This window comes from Erpetoichthys calabaricus, chromosome 6 (genome assembly GCF_900747795.2).
Source record: "Erpetoichthys calabaricus chromosome 6, fErpCal1.3, whole genome shotgun sequence".
NCBI classification, from domain to species: Eukaryota; Metazoa; Chordata; class Cladistia; order Polypteriformes; family Polypteridae; genus Erpetoichthys; species Erpetoichthys calabaricus.
Genome location: NC_041399.2, coordinates 22,230,968 through 22,256,983, shown reverse-complemented (window position 1 = coordinate 22,256,983; position 26,016 = coordinate 22,230,968). Strand labels below are relative to the sequence as shown.

The following is a 26,016-nucleotide window of genomic DNA, read 5'->3' as shown; positions in this document are numbered from 1 at the left end:
AAAAGAATGGAAGTTTCATTTTGATGTAACACCATGTTTCCCAAACTTTGTGATGTCACAACTAGGGATGGGAATTGATAAGATTTTCACGATTCTGATTCCATTTTCGATTCTGTTTAACAATTCGATTCTTTATCGATTCTCCTATCGATTCTTATTTTTAAAAAAGGAGAACACACAGGTCGATTAGCTTAGAACTTTGTTTTATATCTTATCTTTGAACAAGATAGAAATTTAGGAGTAGCATGACCTTACAAACCCAACAGTGAGATCTTAAGAGATCCACAGCCTACGGCTCCTCGATGGGGTGCCACGGGGTCCCCAGAAAAAAATGTGTAAATGTAAAATAATAATAAAACAAATATTCTTCTGTAGCAATAACAAAGTATAACATAAATTATTCTGTGGCAATTACACAAGAATGTCCAGTAACATTTACACTCTCCTTTTTAAAAGTATATATAGCTGAGCACTCAAAAATAAAACTACATCAGCCAGCAACAAATACAATCAACTCAAGTCCAATGGAACTATGCACAGTGCAATTCTGCAACCATCAACTATTTTGACAGCTACATCCATGTTGGCCGCATTATCAACAGTGGCTGCCACAACCTTGTCTTTGATACCATACTCCTCCAAGATCTCATCAGTCTCCTCTGCTACAGCTGTCCCTGTCTGTGCCTGGTACACTAGTTTGGTTTTGAGGACTTTTTCTTGAGCCTGGCCATTCCTGACATAATGCAGCGTTACTGTGAGGTAATGATCTTGACTAAAACTTGCCCATCCATCTGCAGTGACGGCTGCCTTCAACACATGTTTCAGCTCAGAAATGGAAACGGATGAAACATCTGGTAAGAGGAGAACACGCAAATTTGACATTCCCCGACTTAGCCTACAATTAAACACATTCACTTACCGAAAATCGGGGGCATCTACTGTGGCAAATGGGTGCAAACCTTTTACCACAAACTTAGTCACTGCTCGGTGACATTCGTCTATCCTGGCCTGTGTCATTTTACTTTTCCCCACCTCTGTGAAAGGAGAAGCTACCGGTAGACTGCAGCGAGAACTGCCAGCATCTGAGACAGTCAGACTCTGTCAGTCTCTCTCGTCATGGTCATCTAAATGCAATGCACAGTAATAGCAGGTTTTGCAATAAGGCAAATCGCGCTAACATAATATGCAATGTTAGTTGATTAGTTACCTGCCGTATTAACGGGAGAAGACGTGCAAACGTTACCGCTGCTGCTGGGTTGAGATTCACTAGTCCGGAGCGGATCAAAAACACAACATTCATTTAAGGTTATTGCGTGTTTTGTGTGCAAATGCTTTTGCATATTCGTAGTGTTTCCTCCCTTTGATGAAATATCTACTTTGCAAGTATTGCAAGTTGCCCTGTTGTCATCCTTTCTCGTAAAGTATAACCAAACTTTTGAGCATTTGTGCCGCTTAGGCGCCATGTTTCCTGCTGGGTAAATGACGCTACGCAACGCGGTGACGTCATTCGAGGCGACTGGAATCGATCGGGGAATCGTTTGCAAAAATGGCAAACAATTCCAAGGAATTGAAACAGTGGGAACCGGTTCTCAACAAGAACCGGTTTTCGATTCCCATCCCTAGTCACAACCTAGTATTTCACATGCCACCTCAACCCACCCTAGACCCCAGTGGTGAATTTAGCATGATCAACAAAGCTTAGGGTCACAAAAGTGTTAAATTAATTGGGCAGTCCATGATGATACCGTCCTTTATTAACCCTATGCTGAATCCCATGAAGATTACATAATTTCCCCTAATTACTGTTACACTGGGGGGATTCCCATGACCATCGCTCACTAAGAATTCGTGTACTACATTGTTTTCTGATATTTATGAATGCTAATACTAGTCACTCTATTATAAAAAAAAATCTTGGGAGGGAGACGAGACATGATCTTCTTGGAAGACACTCTGACATCTAGCGAGACAAAAGGACAGCTGCTGTACAGGCTTTTAAATGATCGACGCAGCAGCAAGCCAGCAGCAGATCCAACCATATCTCCTTATTGTGCGTTCAGCAAAACAACACCACAAGCAGCATTATACGTCCCAGAAGAAAGATTTAACCACGCCCTGGGCCGGAAATAAAGAACAAAGAGTAGATGACAAAGTAGAACGTCGTAAAGAATTAAGAAATGTTGGCGCAGTACACATGCACAGCAAATTAGAGATAATGGAAGTACGAAAATTCCAAAGTCTCAAAAAAAAGGATAGAAAAGATCGCATTAGCACAAACAAACGGAAATTATTACTCGGTGAAATAACGGAACAGCGAAAAGAGATCAAATATATTGTTCGGCTTTAAACTTTAAGTCGGAGACTTGTAGATTGTTTAATTCGTGTTGCCAGCGAGAATTAAAAGATTCCAAAAACATTGTTGCACTATGAAGTCCCGTGAGGCGGAGACTTTTTAACACCCTCAGTTGTGTGAATGCTTTCGTCAGACACACTTCCTGCGCTCTCAGCTCTTATAAATAAAGGACAATAATTCTATAGGTTCTAGATGACATGTTAACGACAAGGCGAAGAAGAAAGACCATGGACTTTGCAATTCATACCCTGAGGTGGTGGGTTCAAATCCTGCTACTGACACTGTGAGACCCTGAGTAAGTCACTTTACCTGCCTGTGCTCCAATTTGAAAAAAACAAAAGAAATTAAACCAAACATTTCTAAAATGCTGTAACTCACCTTGGATAAAAGCATCAGCCAAATAAATAAGTGCAATTAGTATTTATAAATCATACATTCAATAGCAGGAAAAGCCATAACATTGTTCCCTTTAATAATGGAAGTAGTCTTCACAAAAATCGGTTGAATGGGATTTCAGTTTTTGCTCTGGTATCAAATAGGTATTGAGTATCATGATATTTCACTGGTAGTGGTACGAAATACTAAAACTCTGGTTTTGTGACATGCTTACATATAAGTATTCAGACCCTTAATCCAGTACTTTGTAGAAGCCAAGCTTCCAGTGTTCTTGGGTAAGCTTTGCACACCTGGATTTGGACAGTTTATCCCATTTTTCCTGGCAAGCTCCATCGGATTAGATGGGATATTAATTAAACCCTCTTCTGCTCACTTTCCCATTGTTTTTCTGGTGTTTGCTTAGCAGTCTCCAGACCTGTAAATCTGGCTTCTTGGGCTTTTGGAATTTCTACTTTATTATAGGTGTCATTCATGGTTTTAAGATTTTTTAATTAGGATTTCAGTCTTTTCTCTATGAATTTAAGAATTATTGGTTTACTTTATTACTTTACTATAATTTTGTAATACTGTTTTTTATTTTAGGCTCTTCAGAATTTGTTTAATATCTAATTAAAATATTAAAAAAAAATGTAACTTTACTTAAATTGATATATCTGGGAAATTTCATTAAGCAGCTTTCTGGTTTCTGCCATAATGTTTACTTCTGCCCTTTGGTACTGTTAGCCAACACTATCTCATACTGCCAGATACTGTCACCTCTCCCTTTACACTCGATATTAGTGACGTGTCACATGTTCAAGAGCTGTGCTTCTTATCACTGAATGTAACACTTAGTATCACTGACTAGACACTCATCGTCCAAAATAACACCTTGCAAATTACAAATGCTTAAACGAAAAATGAACAGTCTGATATCTGAAGTTCACATTCAGCCTTAGTGTCTCCCTATTTTATAGGCAAAAAGAGCTTACACTGGCATTGTACAACACACACACCAAAACACGTAACAATACAGTTAACAAAAAACAACTGCAATTATGGAGAAATGTGCAGCAGACCCATCAACATGAGCACATAATAATTAGATAGTCCAAGGACTGAGTTACTGTATGAGCAGGAACATTAAATCTGTAGGGCAAACTGACTAGACGTGTGTTTGCTTGCATAATGTACCCTCATTCACAGGTCAGTGCTTATAAAAAGTACTCATCCTGCTGGACGTGTACACATTTTACTGTTCTACAACAATGAATCACAGTGGATTTACTTTGACTTTTTTGACACTAATCAACAGAAAAAAGTCTCTTTAATGTCAAAGTGAAAACAGATAGCTGCAAAGTAATTTTAAAATATTTACAAAAATAAAACAGAAAATAAATGATCTGGTTGCCTAAATATTCACCCTTTCAAATAAGCAATTACCAAATGCACCTTTTGTAGTCACGGCAGACTTGAATCTGTGAGCTCAGGTTCTGTCTATTAGTTATGCACGTCCAGACTCAGATGTGGAGTGGGGTGTCAGGGTTGGGGAACTGAGTGGGAATACGTGTTACAGGTCAAGGATACAAAATTGAGGAGCTCAGAATAAAATACAAGCTAGTTACAATTCTTAGGTTACAAAACTTCACAGCTAATATAAGTTAGACAGAAATTCACCAAACAAGAGGGTCTTTAAAACTCTCCTGAATCAGATTGACAGTGTCAGGATTTAAAATGGAGACGGGCAGCTCGTTCCACCAGCTAGGAGCTACACATGTACAGTCTGGACTAAGATCTGACACCATGCAGAAAAGCACCACCAGATGTTGTTTACCTGAGTAGTCGAGAAGGAGTCTTGGACCTCGCAAGTTTTAACATATATGTAGGTGCTGACCCATTGACTACTCTGTAGGCAAGCATCAAGGATTTGAACATAATGTGTGTTGCTACAGGGAGCGAATGTAGTGATCTGAAAAGAAGAGTTAGATATGAATGCCCTGACGATTGCAACGGCTTGGTACCACAGAACAATATTCTTGCCAGAAGAGAGTTGTACTAGGTTGTTGCTAGAATGTATAGCGTCGGGGAAGATGAAAAGTGCTTTCTTCTGGAATCTCTTGAACTGCATTACTTACAGTGCATCCGGAAAGTATTCACAGCACATCACTTTTTCCACATTTTGTTATGTTACAGCCTTATTCCAAAATGGATTAAATTCATTTTTTTCCTCAGAATTCTACACATAACACCCCATAATGACAATGTGAAAAAAGTTTACTTGAGATTTTTGCAAATTTATTAAAAATAAAAAAATTGAGAAAGCACATTTATATAAGTATTCACAGCCTTTGCCATGAAGCTCAAAATTGAGCTCAGGTGCATCCTGTTTTCCCTGATCATCCTTGAGATGTTTCTGCAGCTTAACTGGAGTCCACCTGTGGTAAATTCAGTTGACTGGACATGTTTTAGAAAGGCACACACCTGTCTATATAAGGTCCCACAGTTGACAGTTCATGTCAGAGCACAAACCAAGCATGAAGTCAAAGGAATTGTCCTCCGAGACAGGATTGTTTTTGAGGCACAAATCTGGGGAAGGTTACAGAAAAATTTCTGCTGCTTTGAAGGTCCCAATGAGCACAGTGGCCTCCATCATCCATAAGTGGAAGAAGTTCGAAACCACCAGGACTTTTCCTAGAGCTGGCCGGCCATCTAAACTGAGCGATCAGGGGAGAAGGGCCTTAGTCAGGGAGGTGACCAAGAACCCGATGGTCACTCTGTCAGAACTCCAGAGGTCCTCTGTGGAGAGAGGAGAACCTTCCAGAAGGACAACCATCTCTGCAGCAATCCACCAATCAGGCCTGTATGGTAGAGTGGCCAGACGGGAGCCACTCCTTAGTAAAAGGCACATGGCAGCCCGCCTGGAGTTTGCCAAAAGGCACCTGAAGGACTTTCAGACCATGAGAAAGAAAATTCTCTGGTCTGATGAGACAAAGATTGAACTCTTTGGTGTGAATGCCAGGCGCCACGTTTGGAGGAAACCAGGCACCGCTCATCACCAGGCCAATACCATCCCTACAGTGAAGCATGGTGGTGGCAGCATCATGCTATGGGGATGTTTTTCAGCAGCAGGGACTGGGAGACTAGTTAGGATAAAGGGAAAGATGACTGCAGCAATGTACAGAGACATCCTGGATGAAAACCTGCTCCAGAGCGCTCTTCACCTCAGACTGGGGCGACGGTTCATCTTTCAGCAGGACAACGACCCTAAGCACACAGCCAAGATATCAAAGGAGTGGCTTCAGGACAACTCTGTGAATGTCCTTGAGTGACCCAGCCAGAGCCCAGACTTGAATCCGATTGAACATCTCTGGAGAGATCTTAAAATGGCTGTGCACCGACGCTTCCCATCCAACCTGATGGAGCTTAAGAGGTGCTGCAAAGAGGAATGGGCGAAACTGGCCAAGGATAGGTGTGCCAAGTTTGTGGCATCATATTCAAAAAGACTTGAGGCTGTAATTGCTGCCAAAGGTGCATCGATGACACTCCAATGAAGCTGCAGAAACATCTCAAGGATGATCAGGGGAAACAGGATGCACCTGAGCTCAATTTTGAGCTTCATGGCAAAGGCTGTGAATACTTATGTACATGTGCTTTCTCAATTTTTTTATTTTTAATAAATTTGCAAAAATCTCAAGTAAACTTTTTTCACGTTGTCAGTATGGGGTGTTGTGTGTAGAATTCTGAGGAAAAAAATGAATTTAATCCATTTTGGAATAAGGCTGTAACATAACAAAATGTGGAAAAAATGATGCGCTGTGAATACTTTCCGGATGCACTGTACACGAATGGGTGGGAGGCATGTCAGTATAGGTTGTACCTTCCCTGTTTGACAACAGCTGTATTGTTCCCCTAGCCTGTCCTATTCTGTTGTTACTTGTACTTATGAGAACGCCTAGGGAGTAGCCCTCCACACTAGACTGAATGAAAGCATGTGAGAACCTGGCAGCTTATGAGGTTTCATGCTTTCTTTACTTGAAAATACCTGTCCCAATGTCAAACCCTGAGTTACAGATGCTGCATCATTTAGGCAAATGTGTGCATGTAATCCATTGCTTACTTACGTAGTCATACTATAAGAATGGAAAAGGCATGAAAAGTGCTTGACGGCAAACAGATGTAAGTAAAAACACAAACATTTAACATGCAAAACTGTCTATTCAATTAAACAGTTGTTTTGTAGATTTTTTTATACAGTATACTCAATGAAAAAAAAATGATTGGAGCTTATAAAAATCCGGTTAGCTTTCATCATGATATGCTTTTGTGCAACTCTGCAGTACATATCACACTCTTTCTGCATGCTTGTACATATTTGTTTATTTATTTTTTACACTAGCACTTGGTCATCATAAATATTTTTTATTAAAATTCATGGATCTAGTCTGCTAAAGATTACTTCATCATGGCCTATGATCTTACCTCAGGCACAAATCAAGCTCTTTATAATACATTTGGCCTGCATTTTGTGCATGTGCACATGCTGAATTTGTGGAAGTTCAGGCATTAATATGGCCAAAAAAAATTAACAAATACTCTGGGGATGGGGATGAAAAATGGTTCAGATAAACTCCTGCATCTATCCAAAGCTTTAAAGAAGTGGGCAGCACGGTGACATAGTGGTAGGGCTGCTTCATCGCAGTAAGGAGACTGGGGATGACGTCCAAAGTGTTCCCTTCATGGAGTTTGCACTTCCTTCAAAAACATGCAGGTTAGGTTGATTAGTGTTGCTAACTTAACCCTACTGTGTGTGGGTGTTCACCCTGCGGTGTTGTTACTGTCCTGCACCCAAAACAAGCTGGGATAGGTTCCAGCTGCCCCATGACCCTGCTCAGGATAAGAGGGTTTGAAAGATGAATGGATGAATACATGGAAGAAAATACAAAAAAGATTCACATATGAAATGAAATGATGCAAGTATAAATTCTGCAATTATTCTATTTGTTTATGGACCTGGTTGCAAATGTGAAATTTAGATACTGTGTCATGTTCTCTCACTTCAGTCTAGATTTTCCAACACGAAATCTTTTTACATTTGACCACACTCTCCTCAGACAGCCTCGTAAACAGGTTACAAATGCCTAATTATGTGATGAGACTGAACAGTCAGTAATTTGTCTACTAAGGTGTATGGTGAAGCACAAGTGTATTTTATAACACTTTCGTTCTTAACATCCTTATAATATTACACAGTCCCATCTTAAATCGAAGGCATTTCCATTTGTTTAGTTTACACTGTAGTGTATTCAAAAACACATACAAATTAAATGCAGAATCAAATATAATTACCTATTAGACAGGTTCTAGTGAGACCCACAGAAAGGTGTTCATCACTAACATTTTTCATTTGCAAAGCAATGATATCATGTTTTGAATGTGACTATACCAGTATAACCACCAAAGCAACTGTTTACAAGGAAAACTTTATTTTCCAGCCGTGTGACTCAATGAACATTACAGATTACTAGTTATGTGTTTAATGGGACATACATGAAGACAACACACCATAAGAGACAGTGAAGAGGCTAGAATTACATGGCTTGTTTTACCACACAGTTAGTATGCTAGATGAGAGAGTCTAGATTATTTATCTTCACCCGCTGAAATGTGTCACTACTAGAGGTGTAATAGTTCACAAATAACACGTTTTATTTTAAACAATAGGTATCTCGGTTTAAAGAAAGAGTGTTAATAATAGTAGCAGATAAGCTTTTAAAAAAAAAAAAAGAAGAAGAAAGAAAAATGTAAGCTTATACAGTAACCCAGACATGCAGTGGAATAAAGTGTAAGGCTTGCTATTCTGACAAAACACTACATCATGAATGACAGTCAAAAGTGAGGAAATGAGGTCTGCTTGTTCATAACAGAATAAATAATCACACATGAAAAATGTAATAAATACCATCCACCTCCCACTATGTTCTATCCTCTTAAAAGCAAACCCAACGTGGGGGGATTGAGCATGTACTTGTTTTAGGTTTCGTATTTGCCAATGTTGATGCTATAATCAGCTACATACGAGACAATTCACCAATCACATACAAGAAGCACAATTCTGTTCGCTCACCATTTAATTTGTGCAGAATTAATATTTACTCTGCTCACTTTCAGCCACTCATTTGTTAAAATATATTTGGTAAAATAGATGTGCGCAGGTCTATAACAAGGAAAAAAAATTACATTTTAAAACAGTTTCATTTAGAAGAATCGTTTTATTTTCTTATTGTAGAATTTGCTGAAATGAAAACAAGCCGTCACTACTGTGCTCCAGGACTGAATCTGAGAGAACTATTGTGCTTATTGCATAATTTGGATGACCTTTTTGCATTTCAGTATTTTACAAACAAACAGATATTGATGACCAAATTAACTATAAATGCAGGGCAGTCATATTTACATTCAAATCTCAAGATACATTCAAATGTGCATTATAGTTTTCACATTCAAAATTGTGTATACAGGTAGTTAAATAAATCCATTAATGACCATATAGCTCTGTGAAACCTATGTAACAAATGATGAATTTTTCAATTTGCCATCTCAGACTTGCATACTGCTTTAAGATATTTCATTTTGGCCAGCATTTATTATCATCATCATCAATGAAATGGACATCCTTCTGTCCCATTTGAAAGAGTACTGTTTTTCATTCTAAATGATGGCTACTCTGTTAGCTTCACTATGACGGGAGAAACCTGGCTGGTGTTTCAGATGTTTTTCAGATTTATACCTCACCCAAGAGGCAAATTTCAAATTCACATACTGACCTAATCAGCAAAAACAATTCGGAAAGACAAGTTTCAAAACAGGGCAGAGTAATGGAGAAAAGAGCAAAGTTCCAGTATACGTGGGCAAAACGAATGTCAATTACTAATACAACACGGGTGAAACAGTCCTAAGGGAAGTAACCTCCGAAAAGGATTTAGGGATTTATGTTATCACAACATTTTCATTATCTCAGCCAGTGGTCTCAAACTCCAGTCCTGGAGGGCCGCAGTGGCTGCAGTTTTCATTCTAACCCTTTTCTTAATTGGCTAATTAACTCCTTTTCCTTTTATTTTAATTGACTTGTTTTTAAGATTTGTTCCTCTGAATTACTTCATTTCTTTCCTTAAATGGCACCCAAACAAAAATGAAATGCGGAGTAAGCCAACAGAAGACCAACTAAGTCAGGGTCTTCAACGCCAATCAGTTGCTTAATTAGGTGCCGAGTCTTGTTGCCAGTTAAATCCATTCTTTAATTCCATGACTTGTTGCTGCACTCATTGTGCAATAGCAGACATTTCTGAAATTGTTGATTTTCTCTTTTCTAAGAGCACTGGCAAAATGGTTTGGGGACCTGAGCAGATCAACATTCCTCACACCTTCATCTTTCCTTTATTTTCAGATACAGTGATCCCTCGCTATATCACGCTTCGACTTTCGCGGCTTCACCCTATCATGATTTTTTCTCATACATGCTTACGTCACTACGCATGCGCTTTCTGAGAACTTTTATCGAAGCCCCACGATGGCTCCTAAACGTGCTGTTTTTTCTAAGCCTTCTGACAATGAAACTAAGCGCCGGAGGAAGATGCTTACCAATCCAGGAGAAGGTGAAACTCTTGGATATGATCAAAGATGGCAATACCCTACAAAAGCCTCCTCACGCATATGAAAAGACAGCGCCAGCAACTGCCTATCAAGACGTTTTTCAGCCGCGCACCCAGACACCCACTGCCTACTCCTAGTACTCCTTCAGTGGAAGACGACAACGACGCACCAGCTGAAGATACTGCACCACCTTGTCACGCTTGGGTCACAGATTTGCACAGAGACACAGGAGGTTGTAGAAAAAAAAAGAACTTTATTCAAAGCACTGCAAACAAACATTTGTCTCTTTTCAAAAGTTTAAACGTGCTCCATAACAAGTCAGAGATGACAGTTCCGCCAAGTTAATTAGGAGCAAAAACAGGTCACTAATTAAGAAAAAGGGGTTAGAATGAAAACCTGCAGCCACTGTGACCCTCCAGGACCGGAGTTGGGGACCCTCACTGTACAGTTTACACCCTTCATTGTATTTTAATAATGCCAATTAAAAACAAGCAGAGCAGACACCCAGGCAAGCAACGCTGAATCGTGAAAGGCTGCAACTACTTTAGCGTCAGACCCGCTAATTAGTAAATATTGGATTAAGTACACAATTAGAACAGCTGGAAAAGTAGAATAAAAAATCAGGATTGTTAAAAATTGTTAAAAAGAAAAAAAAATACATTATTCCCATATAACTGCTTAGTAAATTTTAATTTTTTTTTTTTTTCCCCCAAACTTGGTTTTCTAATTTCTATATTGTTTCCAAAACACAGACTCTAGGAAACAGCAGCCCACTTCATTATCCCAGGAGTCCAATTAAAAACAAAAGCTGGTTGGACACAGTGGGTCCCCAGGACCGAGTTTGAGAACCCCTGTCTTAGTAAATTGTAAAGCAGGTCCATATTGCCGAGTGACTGTTTTGTATTTTTTGTGCCCCAGCTACCTTCCCAAATTGTGATACATTAAAAGAATTAGAGTGAAACATTTCAAATCCTCCAGCCAGAAGCTCATCCACTTTAAACTTCCTGTCAGCACTTTGAAAGATATTTGTAAATCGCTTCTGTGTACCGACGGTCAGGTTGATACCCCACTACTCTAGGCGTTTTCACGTCAAGTGTGGTGCAACATAAGATTGCTAAATAAAACACAATGCTCTATGTAATACAAATCCATTCTACTTATCATTTTGATATAATTGTATGTATAAAGCAGTTCAACAGCCAGCTTTGGTTAATGTGTCACCAAGGTTACACTTGCTTCTAGCTCTATTAAACTATCCTGACTACTTATTATGTTGCCTGTCTGAGGAAGGGAAAAAAGAAACAAAAGGCACAATCACGTACTATCTGTATTCACAGAAGACCTAAACAATGATTCTATCAGCAGCTTGTTAGTTAAAAGCATCGCCTAGCACACACAATGACTCATTCTGCTTTTTGACAGATCACACGGAAAGTGCTGGCTTTGCGAAGTGTGTGTTTGCATGTGGTTTCACATTTGCAAACACTTTTCCACTCCCACACCTGAGCTGTTCTAGGACCTCGCTGACCTCAGAGTGATAGGACTGTTAAAAGTCGATACTTTAGTCAGAGGTTGTAAACAAAACCTACAGCTGTGAGAAAGTGATCTAAACAAATTATGTTTTGAATCACATCTGTCTGCACATCATCTGAATTTTGTGATTGTTTTTATTGATTTAACTTTACAACTTTATACAAAGTTCATGCTCCCTTTTTTAACTGTTCTACTATTATGTCACAGTGGGCAGCAGTAAACCTTAATCACTATGTCACTGTGGTCTGTGTATATAATAAGCCTTTCACTTATAAATAACCAGCTGATGAAATATGATTCTGTCATACAGTTCAATATACGAGGGACGTTCAAAAAGTTTCCGCACTTTTATATTTTCGTTGGAAACGGTGAGGGCGACAGGAGTAGTAATTGGGCATTAAAAAGTTGGTATGACACTGGGAAAATTGCATCGCAAACAGAAAAGTGAAGTAGAAAAGTGATGCAATTGGTTTTTGAAATTCTTAATACAGGTGCATCTCAATAAATTAGAATATCATCAAAAAGTTAATTTAGTTCAGTAATTCAATTCAAAAAGTGAAACTCATATTATATAGATTCATTACACACAGAGTGATATATTTCAAGTGTTTGTTTCTTTTCATTTTGCTGATTATGGTTTATACCTAAAGAAAACCCAAAATTCAGTATCTCAGAAAATTAGAATATTGTGAAAAAGTTCACTCATGGTGTCACACTCCACTCAGCCAATTAACTCAAAACAGGTCCAGTGTGAAGTTTCCACAGTCAGTGATGATTTGGGGAGCCACATCATCTGCTGGTATTGGTCCACTGTGTTTTATCAAGTCCAAAGTCAGCACAGACGTCTACCAGGAAATTTTAGAGCACTTCATGCTTCCCTCTGCTGACAAGCTTTATGGAGATGCAGATTTCATTTTCCGGCAGGACTTGGCACCTGCCCGCAATACCTGGATTATTGACCATGGTATCAATGTGCTTGAATGGCCAGCAAACTCACCTGACCTAAACCCCACCGAGAATCTATGGGGTACTGTCAAGAGGAAGATGAGAGACAACAGACCCAACAATACAGAGGAGCTGAAGGCTGCTATCAAAGCCTCCTGGACTTCCATAACACCTCAGCAGTGCCACAGGCTGATCACCTCCATGCCTCGCCTCACAGGTGGTGCAGTGGTAGTGCTGCTGCTTTGCAGTAAGGAGACTGTAGAAGATTGTGGGTTTGCTTCCCGGTTCCTCCCTGTGTGGATAGCGCTTTGAGTACCGAGAAAAACGCTATATAAATGTAATGAATTATTATTATTATTATTATTGATGCAGTAATTCATGCCAAAGGAGCCGCGACCAAGTATTGAGTGCGTACATGGACACACTTTTCAGTTGGCCAACATTTCTGTATTAAAAATATTTATTTTTTTTTATTGGTCTTATGTAATATTCCAATCAAAATATTGCATCAAAACAGTATGTTCTTAAGGTTCTGGCACTTGTACAATTCGCAACTGCTGGACACCAGACATACTCTGGGAAGTCATAAACACTGTGCCTCTGAACCTTATTACTTTTAAATTATGGCCTTACAATATCTTCCACCTTCGAAAGTTTTGCACACTCCAACAGCACCTGGAAAAGGTAACAGCTTGAGCACTGACAACACCTCAGCAAACAAAGAAAAAAGAAAGAGTGAGCGTCTACCCTGTGTTAATCTCAGTTGACCTGCAACGGGCTTTACCTGGCAGAACCAGATGTGGACTACATGCTGAATGATTATGAAATATACCGTAAGCTGCTTTTAAAATTTTCATTTGTGTCATTGATTATGGTTGCTTTGTAGAGTTAAGGTAGCACAGTAAGTGGAACTACGTTTGCACACCATACTTCCCAAAACTGAACCAACAACAACATTTATTTCTATAACACATTATCATAGGCAGACTATAGATCTAAGTGCTTTACAAGATGTCAAAGAAATAGCTACAAAAAAAATAAAAACAAGTTTTATTTTTTTTAAAAATTAGGCAAAACTAATAATGAATAAGTAATTAAAAATAATTAAAAAATAAACTAAACACAAGCTTACATAACGATTTATAAATCGTAGAAAAGTAGAGCCCTTATATACAGTAGAATATATTCTAAGTCTCTAAAGACTAACTTAATGACAAGGTGAAATGGCTGGGATGAATATAAAAACATAAAAAAAACCTCCAATTACGCTGGAGGAAAAAAAAAAATCTGCACAGGCTCCAATGCCAGAAGACCACCCAGTCCACACTGGGCATTCTACAGTACGTAACATCCACATACATAATTTATTCCTTGCTGCTTCTAGGCTTTGTTCCATAAGATTCAATGTAGTAGGTTTCATAGACAGCTGTGGCAACCATCTCCATTTGATCAGGTGATGGTGTTACATCCATTCATGGTGTTCGCCCACCCTGCTAGACAAACTCATGAAGACTGCATGTTTGTGGATTGCAGTGTGGGCTAGTGGTCTTGTAAGATAAACAGGCTCCCTAAAATTGTCCCAGTTAAATTTCTACCAGTGATTCCCTGTGAAACTCTGATAAAGAGTTTAGTGCTGGTGTTGCACAGAAAAAAATGAGGGCTTGAGAAAGAGGCAGCTTGGCTGACAAGACCAGGAAGCACTCCGTTCACAGAGTTCAGAAGTAGTCTCTGCGCAGCTGATACTAAGAGTACTCCTATTAGCTCATGACGTAAGAAAACCACTTCTGGGTCAGACACTGAGGGTCTGCATAGGACAGTCAGCAGTTCACCACATTGCAAATCTGCAAACCGAGATACTTCATGGTGTTTAGTGACAAGGGTGGGATTAGCACTGTCGACTGGTGCTCCACTTGCAGTGTTTGTGTGCGATATCTGCACTGCCAAGACTAGGCTCGTGAAGTAGGGGGACTGCTTCTAAGCCAGATGTTACACTGGAAGTTCACCACAGTGCAAAATAGCAAACTTAAAATGTGTCATGGTGTAAGTCCACAAAAATACAGAGGGATAAGTCACAAATGGGACAGGTGGACTACTGTCCACCCAAGTTTGAAAAGGAGACATACAATTTTACAAAGTCAAAATTCAATACCCAGTGTGAAAAGGCACTGTATGGGCGCCGACCCGACACAGACTGACACTGTGAGGCACACATAAAAATAAACTTTTTATTTTCTTCACCTGTGGGGCACGTCTTCCCCGTGTCCTACAGGCACAACATAGTCCCAAAAGGCACACCAAACAAAACACCACCACAAAAACACTTCCTTTTGGCAGCGTCATCTCCCTCTTCCCGACTCTGGCTCCTTGAGTGGTGGCTACATCACAGCCCAAACGGGCTCGTTAAGTTGTTCAGCTCCCCCTGGCGGTGGCCACGGAGCCCAAAAGGTACGAGCTCGGGTGTTCCACGATTGTGGCACCGACACCGCCCAGGGGGGCTGCCACCAAGTGTTCCGAGGAACGTAATGAGCCTCCCATAGCAGCTTCCCTGGATTCAGTGCCAAAGGGGCGTCCCGGCCAGGTATGGGCCCCAGCCATCCGTCACACCAGCAATACCTGTGATGGGTGGCCTGGTCAATAAGGTAATAACAGACATGACTTGTCGGTAGACGGAGAAGGCAGGACTTTGCTAAGCCCTGCTAGGAAAGAAGCAGGTACTTAGAGAGATGATGCGGGCAGTTTAGTGTATAATATTACGCTGGCAAAACGAAACCGACAAGGAGCCGCTGATATACAACCAATTCAATCGATTGATTGAAGTGCCAGAATCCATGGTTTCTAGGAGACCGGGCTTTTTACAGCACGGGCTTACACAGCTAGCATATATCTGTGTGTGTGTGTGTGTGTGTGTGTGTGTGTGTACACAAAGAAAACCTCAGAAGGAGTGAGAACAGAGGCCTACAAGTGTTTGTCAGGAAGATAAGGTCTGAGCATCACATGCACTGTTGCCCCAGGACCCTAGAGGAAAGGCAATGCACCGGGCCCTTGTTATAGTAGGAGAGGCTATGAAGGGCTGGGAGAAGTGTGCGAGACCTCTACAAATTCTAATTGCAGCATATGGCAGGAACAGCAGTGACACAGCTTACCTTTAAAATAATAAGGTGATGAGAAGCCTACCCTGATGGCTCAGGGGTATAGAAGTACGGGTACAACAGTGGCCATTAAAGACAAGTCTAAGCCTGGCAACATTTATATAGCACTTTTCTAAGCTACTCGGAGTACTTTACAAAGATGGTGGAGAACCACTTCAACCACCACCAATGAGTTACACCCACCTGGATTATGTAATGGCATCCACTCTTGCACCAGTATGCTTACCACACATTAGCTATTAGATTGTGAAGGAGCGAGACATAATTAGCCAAGTAAGGGACAGGAGAGGATTAAGGGGACTAGAATGACCTCCCTGAGGTGGGCAATTTAGTCAGGACATTGGGGTGCACCCAATACTTCTCAAAAGATGCCCAGGGATCTTTTATGACCACAGAGAGTCAGGACCTTGGTTTTATGTCTCACCCAATCTACAGCATCAATTTTTACAGCAGAGTATTCTCTTTACTGCAATGGGGCATTGGGCGAACACCCACTGATTGCATCACCAACACCTCTTCCAGCAGCAACCCAAGTTTTTCCTAGACAGTTGTGGGGGGCGGCCAGGGCTTACAGGGATTACATCGGGGCCATGGATTTGGGGGTTAGAAGCTCAACCTTGTTGGGGCCCACCACCAGAAGGCGCCTGGACAGTTATGGAGCCATGGACTACAGCACTTCCGCCACACCTGGAAGTGTTACCAGAAGAGGATCTAGGAGCACATGGAGCACTATTGCAGAGGCCACCTCACTCCTTCGGAGAGTCAGAGTCAGGAAGTGGAGGACAAAGCTTGCTGGAAGAGGAGTAGAGGCAGCAGAGAAAAGAGAGAGTGAGAAAGAAAGAAGAAAAAGAGAAGGGACTGAGCAGTGTTGTGCTGGATAATTGTGTACTGCGCTCTGAGGTGGGGAGCAGAAAATAGAGCTGCCCCACGAAGAAATAGACTGTGAGGTGTTTTGCACTTGTGTGTTTCTGTGCCTGTCTGTGTCTGGGTTTGGGGAGCTGTCTGTACCCGTGACTTTCACACAGTTTTCCATCCAAGCACAAACATACTTTGCTTCAGGTGGACTACCTGTTCTAAAGTGCAGGTGGTATGGCTGCTGGCTATAATCAAGTCCAGAAGTGCAGAAGATTTACAGTAGCAGTTATTTAGTTCTCTACTTTTTTTTTACTTTTTTAATCATCCTCCGTGTTAGGTTGGGTAACTTCCTTTAAATTCTTTCCTAAATAACTACTGTTAACCATAACTTTTTAGTTCAGAATTTAATCCAGATACTTAAACATAGTAATCTTCACCTCCCCCATAAATAGGTGTGTTGATGACAACTGAAAATAATATTTTTTGTAATTAAATCAACAATATTCTCAAACACAAAATGGTGCTACTATGACAGCACAAAAATAAAACCAACAATTATAAATCCAAAGAATAACACAGCAAGCGAGATTTAAAACACCATTTTGTTTATTTTTTGCCTCCTCTATGGTGTTCTGCACGTGGACGTCTACCACAAAGGACACTGTGTTTGGGATGTGGGTGGAAATCGAGAGAATCGGAAGGAAATTCACAGAGACATAGGGCGAACATGAAAAGTCTGTACTAACAGAGCCCACCACTCTTTCACTGTAGCCCCAGAGAAAAACCCACCCAGATTTGGGAAGAATGTGCCGATTCCACACAGATGATTTTTAAATATGCCCAGTTCCGTCATGTGAATGAGTTTGCTCTGTACTATACTGGTGTCTCATCCAGGGTTAGTTACTGCTTTGCATCCAATGCTGCCGAGATGTTATCAAGTCTACAAGTCATCTCACAAAATGAATCAGACCAAGATTACATCCAGACTACTATGTTTTCATTTTTAAAAAATGACATTCTTAAACGGAAATGATCTCTGTCCACACTTGTATTTTCACATCATTTATGAAAGTATCTCCACCACCACTGAAACTACCGAAAACACACATGATATAAAAGTTCACCTACACTGGGCATTGTGAAGCCACCAGGGGGCGTACAGCCACCCTAACCTGGACACACACAGGTTCAACATAACACTCGCTTTATTTACAGTTTAAGCACCAACACACCAATACACAGTCCCTCCTTGCCACCAGTCCATCTGTCTTGACTCCTCCTCAGGCTTTCTCTTCTTCCTCCCAACTCTGGCCATTCAAAGGAGTGAGGCGGCTTCTCTTATTCAGATCCCGGGAGTGTTCTGGGTGCCTCTTCAGTATTACCTGGAATCACTCCCAGGTGTAGGTCCTCTATAGGGCTCTGCAGCTCCCCATGGTGGCCCCCAAAGAACCCCACAGGGTTTCACAAAACTCCAGCTCCCAACATGCCCTGCGGGAAACCGTGGTGACACAGCCGCCCAGAAGGGCTGCCCTCTAGTGTCCCAGAGGAGGAATTGCCACACCAATGCCCTCTCACCTGGTACTTCCACTCTGTTGGCGTCCCAGCCAGGTAGTGGCCATGGCCGTCCATCACAGGCATGTACGCATTGGTGGAAAAATCCTCAAAGGGATGGTAACACTGCTGACCAAGGGATTAAATGCAAAACTATGGCGCCCAGTAAATTATTTGCCTTTTGGGCATGTATGTAGCATTCAGATTAGGTAAGATGGATACAGTGGTACCTCTGGTCATGACCGTAATTCGTTCCAAAAATATGGACGCGACCCGATTTGGGTGCGACCTGAACGTAATTTCCCCATAAAATTGTATGTAAATACAATTAATCTGTTCCAGACCGTACGAACTGTAGGGAAATATATATTTTTTAAGCACAAAAATATACCATAGAATGCACGGTGTAATAGTAAACTAAATGTAAAAACATTGAATAACACTGAGAAAACCTTGAACAACAGAGAAAACTAACATTGTAAGAGTTTGCGCTAGACCCTTCCGAACCGCTCACTGTAAATACTTTTTTTTTTTATGAGTATTAAGCACAGGGAAAAAAAATTAAACGCCACTTCTCTTGTGAAACCTTTCAAACCATCCTCTACTGGCTTTAAATTCCTCACCTTCGCCATTCGAAGAAGGATTTCTCGCATATGTTTGCCTCGTTTACGCTATCCCCTGCAAGTTGCTTCTCGTTCAACCACACTAGCAACAGTTTTTCCACCTCTTCCAGCACATGAGGCCTCTGCTTGGTTAACATTATAACTCCTTTTGCAACATCAACATCAGCTGCTTTGTTAGGCCCTGTATACGCAAACAAAAGAAAATGGGAAACGGAGAATGGCAAATCATTGGCGTGTACAAACGCGCATAGGGAAACTGGCCGCCAGTGTTTTTGTTCGCCACCAGAGCGTGTGGTCATGAACAGATACAAAATTTGGGCAAACTTTTTGATCGTAACCCGATCTGTACGTGTTCGGAAACGTTTGTGACCAGAGGTTCTACTGTATAGGTAAGCAACTCCTCTCGGTTTGCTGTGCTGGACTTATTCCGTTAAAGGTGACCAATTAGGGAATGAGACATTGTAATGAGCAGGACCCAATCAGGGAAAGGCTGTGTAATAAGCACAAACAAATAAGAGCACAATTAAAGACTGTGCTTTTACAAGTCTAGGTGTTCACTCATCCACACTGCAACACTGAGCTAGTGTTTTCAAAAGTATCCGTTTTCAGGGGTTAAAAATGCGGTATCCTTCAATAAGGGCGCGCACAAAAAGGCGAGCTTCAAAAGGGCGACCTCAATTGAGCGCGGCGAATAAAGGCGTTCGTAGATAATTTAGATAATAATAGACAGATAATAATAAAATATCTACATGGCATTGCACATAATCTACAGCTTCAAGTGTAACACAACAATGAGTAAGAGCAGAAAACAACGAAATTTAGAGAGCTTTAGAAACAGTTCGTTAGAAGTTCATGCATTAATTAATTGGATGCTTTAATATTCTTGCTTTCGCCTTTTTATACGTTCAATCATTGCCTTTATCTAATAAATTTTCTGTAATAATTTTGTTGCATTTGCCTTTATTCGCCGCGCCCAATTGAGGTTGCCCTTTTGAAGCTCGCCTTTTTGTGCGCGCCCTTATTGAATAGAACCTAAAAATGCAGGGGTCATGTAGATGAAAGGCGAAAACTGAGACAAATGTCCACATTTTTAAACGAAAACATAATAGCATGGACATAGCCCGTGAAGATGGCCAGTAGTTTAGGAGGGACAGGAGACCAAATGTGGGATGGACTGAAGTTTGGCTCTGCTTTCTTTCTAACCAAGTGTTCTGCCTCTAAATAAACCCAATATTGAAGTGAATGCACCATAAATTAAATTCCTGACTCCAGTTCTTCTATTTTAATGAGTTGAGAAGAGCCCAAGAGATAACATCCATTCACCTGTTTAACAAAATACTTTTGTAGAGCACACACTAACATTACTTAATCCTTTCACGCTTTCAACAAAAAATAAATACGCAAATGAACAAAGTGACTATAATAAATAACAAAATCAATGTAGCTCATACATTTGACTCAAATCCTACACACAATGAAAATATCAGCTCACCATGCCCAAACACAAGAGTCGGTGCATCAAGAATTTTGCAGAATAAAGGGGAAGCAACAAAATCCTCCCTCTGGGCAGACACACTGGATGCCCTGTCAATACAGGATGTGGATAACTCTGTGTGAACTGAATTATATAATGTGGGCAGCCAAAAGTGAAAGTGATTCATCTTAGAGCACCTTGGTATTGTTTCTTAGTATACCGATGAGTAAGTGTTACGCTGTACTTGTGCGTCTGGAAGTTTCACAGGAGGACCATAAATCAAAAGTCAGTGTATGACAACGCTCATGTCGCTATGTTGTGAACATATAAGGAAAAGAAAAACAAAACACAGTTTCAGCTAGTGACTTGTTCACAGTATAATCCTCACACCACCAAAGGGACAGACAGCACGGTGAAGTTTTTTTTTTAATCCCGTTTCTAATTATGCTCGCTTCACCCACCCCCCAACTCCATCACCAATGCCAACTGCCCAGGAAGTTAGAAACGAGTAGGATTATAAAAGGAAGATGAAATCAAGCAGCAGGAGAGGGAGCCAGGGAGGTTGAAGTGGGTGCAATTAGAAATAGGATAAAAAGTCTCCAAAAGCTGTGTTGATTCCTTCAGTGGCATCAAGGGGGAAAAAGAGAAGGGCAGATTACACCAAGAACAAGTCTCATACACTCACGAGCTGGTGACGGCATCCTGGGACTGGTTTAGGTGTTTGTGCCTGTATGACTGGCTCTGTGCTCAGGACTGCCCGTTTCCCGTCCTGTGCCCAGGGCTACCAGCAAGATCATTGTATCCACCATGTAACCCAGCACCGGAAGAAACTGGCATGAAAATGTGTCTACTGTATGTACTTAGTTTATTTCAGACTAAAATAAGTCAGAAAAATAAATAAATACTCCTCTGTGGGGCAACTGCAACAGAAGGCAGGAAAAGATTGCAGCACAAAACCCCCAATCTACTGTAGAAAATGTAATCTTCTTCTGTGTCTAGTGCTAAAAACAAATTGTTCCAAGGACTGGCATGAAAAATAATTTTAAAAGTAAATGTTTTTGATGAGTACATAATTATAAAGTACTAGACATTAAGCCCGTTACAATAACGGGCGCTAGAACAGTAGTGCATAAACATTAGTAGGAACAGTCTATATTAAATGGCAAGGGACCTTGACCTCATTCTGTTTCTTGTCTGATGAAGATATTTAGGAAAAATTTTCTATTTTTTTACCTCGTGAAATTTTTCTATAAAATTTCATTATAGACAACATTTCTTGTAAATATTCTGTCTGAGTTTGGCAACAGAAAAATGTCTGTAATTTTCTCTGACAGTAATACTGGCTTTGATGTCCGTAATATGCGTTTAATTTTCTGTCACAGCAGTGGGCAATCAGCAGATTCTCCCCAGCAACTGATGTAATGTGTAGCGTGCAGCTGATAATCGTGCCTGTGGTGTCTCTCCAGCAAGTACCGTGCAGTTCTCTAGCAAGTATTCTAATCTGTGCTGGTGTGCAGCTGATTATTGTATGTGTGGCGTCTCCCCAGCAACGGATTTTAAGTGCGCAAAAATAAATCTACTTTTAAAAGTCATCCTATTGTAATATCATGAAAATTCATATATTTAGGAAAATCCCTTCAACGACTGACACTTCACACTTTACCGGGCCAAGGTTCTTAATCGCAAATCTGACATCCTCGGAGTGAACACTTGCACAACAACAAACACTAATCCCACCTCTTTGGGGAAGCTGGTCTCCGCGTCTCAGTACCCGATTGGATTGTTCGTGCCTTGTGTTTTAGGTCTTACCTCATTTACCGGAATCCAATTGGATCAGCCGTGCGATATTTTATAGGTTCCGCCCTCTCTGTGTTGTGTGACGCGTCAGGCAACCTTTGAAGCATCTGCACTGAAGCGTCGCACCATGCCCCGCGCATGCGCACTTCACCAGAAGACACACACACACGGACACTGGACGCACACAGGGGTTTTATTAAAGAGGATACAGTTACAAAAAGTGATTTACCTGTTGCTGCAGAGTGACGAAGAGGTTTGTGTGTACATTTAAAAAAAATACATAAATAAAAATAAAATAAATATATAACTGCAACTGCAATACTTGTTTTAAGAAACTAGGTGCAGGAGGCTGAATGTTTCCAAAATGAAGGCGCCCTGCAGGGCCGTCTTAACAGCATCATAGGCCCCCAAGGCAAAGTACTACATTGGGGCCGCTGTTTTGACAGCAAAACAGAAACATACACAGGCACCAGAGACATTGTGGGCCCCTGGCCAGTGCCCTTTGTGCCCATATGTTAAGATGGCCCTGGTGCCTTGTGCCAAACAGTGTAACTTTGCAATTCTACAGGATATGACATCTAAATTTGATACAATGATTGCAGCACAAAAGAAAACTGATTCTAGGGTAGAGCATCATAAAATGTCTTAGTTACATACTGGAAATTCCAGTTTTTTTGAGAGAAATCCCTAAAGCACAATTTTTTGTATGTGTTTTATTTTATTAATAATGGCATAAATAAAGGGTTTTAATCATATAAATACTTTCTTTTAAAATCTGATGTGCTGTGCTTGCTACTCTTTGACCATTTGCAGCACCTTAATTGCGTAAGCAGAGTAATAGTAATTTATTTTTGGGTATGTAATATAGGAGCAATAATGCCAAAACACACTCCGTGTATAAGGGGTTAATAGCGTTTTAGAGGCATCCATATATCGTGTGCAGGTCAGTATACATGCCGTGCCAGAAACAAATGAAAGCCCATTGGTGATGCAAAGTGAACTGTACAGTTTACTTAAGTTTATGTCACATTAGACAACTTTTCCAATAATTTTCAGTGATAACTTTCAATTATACAATCTTATCAAACTGGAGGCCGGCACTGAGTGTTCCCATGACCGTTAACTTACTAGTCATACATACCCAGCGATTATGTCCAGGATTAAAATGTAAAAAATGTTGCCTAGCATAATAGAGGCCAACAAAACATCTGTGCGCATCACTGGGTAGTGTACTGCGAAGTCAGTCAGTCATTTTCTATCCTAGTCCTTGTGTATATATACAGTACGCACACATTTATTTACAAGTATACATATACATAGTGTGTCAGAGTGTGTTGATAGGCATCTCCTTTGGGTTAGTTGCAGGGGCCATGTGTTCCCCTTGTACAATGGGTGGCAGGATACCTCTAGTAGAGCTCCTATTTGTATCCCCACAGGGCATATTGGTAGCTGAGGTCCTGCTAGGGTACTTGGGTGCCACCAGGGGAAGCTGCAGGGGAGCACTGGCCCTAGTCTGAAGAGCTTCCCCGGCCCAGAAATGCTTTCAACGTGCAATGCTCTGACCTCAAAAGCACTCCCAGGTCCTGAATAAAAGACGGCACCTCATCTGCACCAGTGATTCAGAGTTGGGAGGCAGTGGACGACACTCATGGAGGAGTGGTGGAAGTTGACAGCAGGTGCCCAATTGTGTAATAATGTACCTGTTCCGACTTGCATACAAATTCAACTTAAGAACAAACCTACAGCGCCTATCTCGTACGTAGCCCGGTGACTGCCTGTAGAGAATTTTAAACTACCTTTCATTGTACCTGAAATTGTGTTTGGTTGAGTTGCGCCCGGTGTTCGGGGCACCCCCTTGTGGTCACAATATAACATTTGGAGCACTTGGCGACTAGCTCCGTTGTTCAGAGCCACATAACGAGGCAACCTTTTGATTTCTAGTTCCTGTTATGCACAATGCATTCTACAAAGACAGGACGACTGCTTTCGGATTTGTTATTAGGACACCCCCAATCGAGGTAGGAGTTTCTCCTGCGGAAAATCAAGAGTAGTTCCTGAACAGTTGCCCCGTTTGACCCGTGTTTCAGATCGCGGGGGAGAACAAGAAAACTGCGCATCCTCCCTCTGAAAGGCGTCACCCGCTGCGGTCGCCTCTAGTCCTCCAATACGCCTACACAACAACAGTAGCAACCTTTACGATGTATAGCGGCCAAAATCCCAACCATCACTGGGTGTTCTATACAAAGAAAATAAAACTCTTAAAATCTTTTACCAACACGTTAATAAATAACGGTACTGAATGTTCTATTTGTTCTTACCCTTCAACTGTGTATCCAAGTCAATTACAACTTTTATGGCCGTAGATCACACCCTCATCAATCCTTAACATTGAGAATCGAAAGATGCATTTGACATACAGACTCCTACATTAGAAAGACAGCGCTTTTCATTTTTCCATACGTGCTTTACACGCGTAGCAGACTACAACGACTCCGAGAATAACAGCTATTACATTATATATATATATATCTTACAAAAGCAATGGTTCGGGTGAGCCAGCTACGGTAATCCGAGAAACACGTCTACAATAATAATAATAATAATAATACCGTTAAAAGCGGCTGCCTGTGCTCCTTGTCACTTTCGGCTACTTATCCATGGCTGAATTACCTTCAGGACACTCGCCATCTCGCCGAGATGTGCGGGCTGATGGCGATTAAACAAACAAATCACTTTCTCGTTTTACTAAACACTCACCAGGACCGCGTTACATTTACCACCAAGGACCGCATGTTTATTTAATTTTCTAGCCACATCGCAAATCCGTTTCAGTCTCTCCGATTTAAACTTATAAAAAGTGTATGCTACAGTCTAATCGCGGGAGGCTTTTCTGTTTTTGTTTCTTTGCGAAGTGGCGACGGTTGTGGAGTGAGAGCAGAAGAAGCGCGACTTACCGTTAAGGTAGAAAAATATGAGTCCAAATCTTTCTTTGTTTTTACATCCCATTGATCATCCTGTTACGCCTTTAGCTTTTGCTTTTGCAATCTCAGCACAGTCTATTTGAGATGAAAATAGCAGTAATGACAAAAGCTAAAACAACAAAAAAAAGCGACAACTTGCACACACAGCTCTCCTCTACTGTTCGCCACAGAAGAAAATAACTTGCTTGTTTTATGGCAGCGCAGAAAAACTCAGCCCTTCAAAATAACAAGCAGGAAGGAGGAACACAATGTACACAGCGATACAAAAGTTGAGAAATGCTGCCCCTAGTGTCTTGGTGATCTAACTGCAACAGATTATGGACCGTTTGAAAAGCGCATAATGCAATACCGGTATTGCACACACATTTTACAAATATATTTGATATATTTGTATATATATATATATAATAAGCAATGACTCAAAAGGGAAGAAAGGGAGCTATATGTGTCATAATTTGTTATATTTTAATCCTAAACACAAATTAGTGTCCACTTTTATTTCTGTTTTTATTTTCATGTGGCGTTTCAATGTAACTTCAGTTGCGTTATGATATTCAAAAATATTTCTCCTGCACTACAGATTGTATTAGTCTAGTCAAAGTACTTAGAGTTGCTAGGATATATTTGTAGAATGGGTTAAGGAAAGAAAGCAAAGGTTTATGTGTTTTTTAAATGGTTAATCAATCGATTTTTATTTAAAGTGCAGAATCACCATGCATCATGGTCCAAA

General features: G+C 40.7%; 1 protein-coding gene across 1 annotated transcript in view; it reads right to left on the bottom strand.

The window, feature by feature from the left end:
• The window catches only part of si:dkey-118j18.2 (uncharacterized), an 83,392-nt gene extending 57,891 nt beyond the window's left edge, over positions 1–25,501 (bottom strand). The window contains exon 1 of the mRNA XM_051929312.1: positions 25,260–25,501. The gene's annotated coding sequence lies outside the window, so the exon portion shown is untranslated. The remainder of the gene's footprint in view (positions 1–25,259) is intronic.
• Between the last annotated feature and the right edge of the window lie 515 nt (positions 25,502–26,016).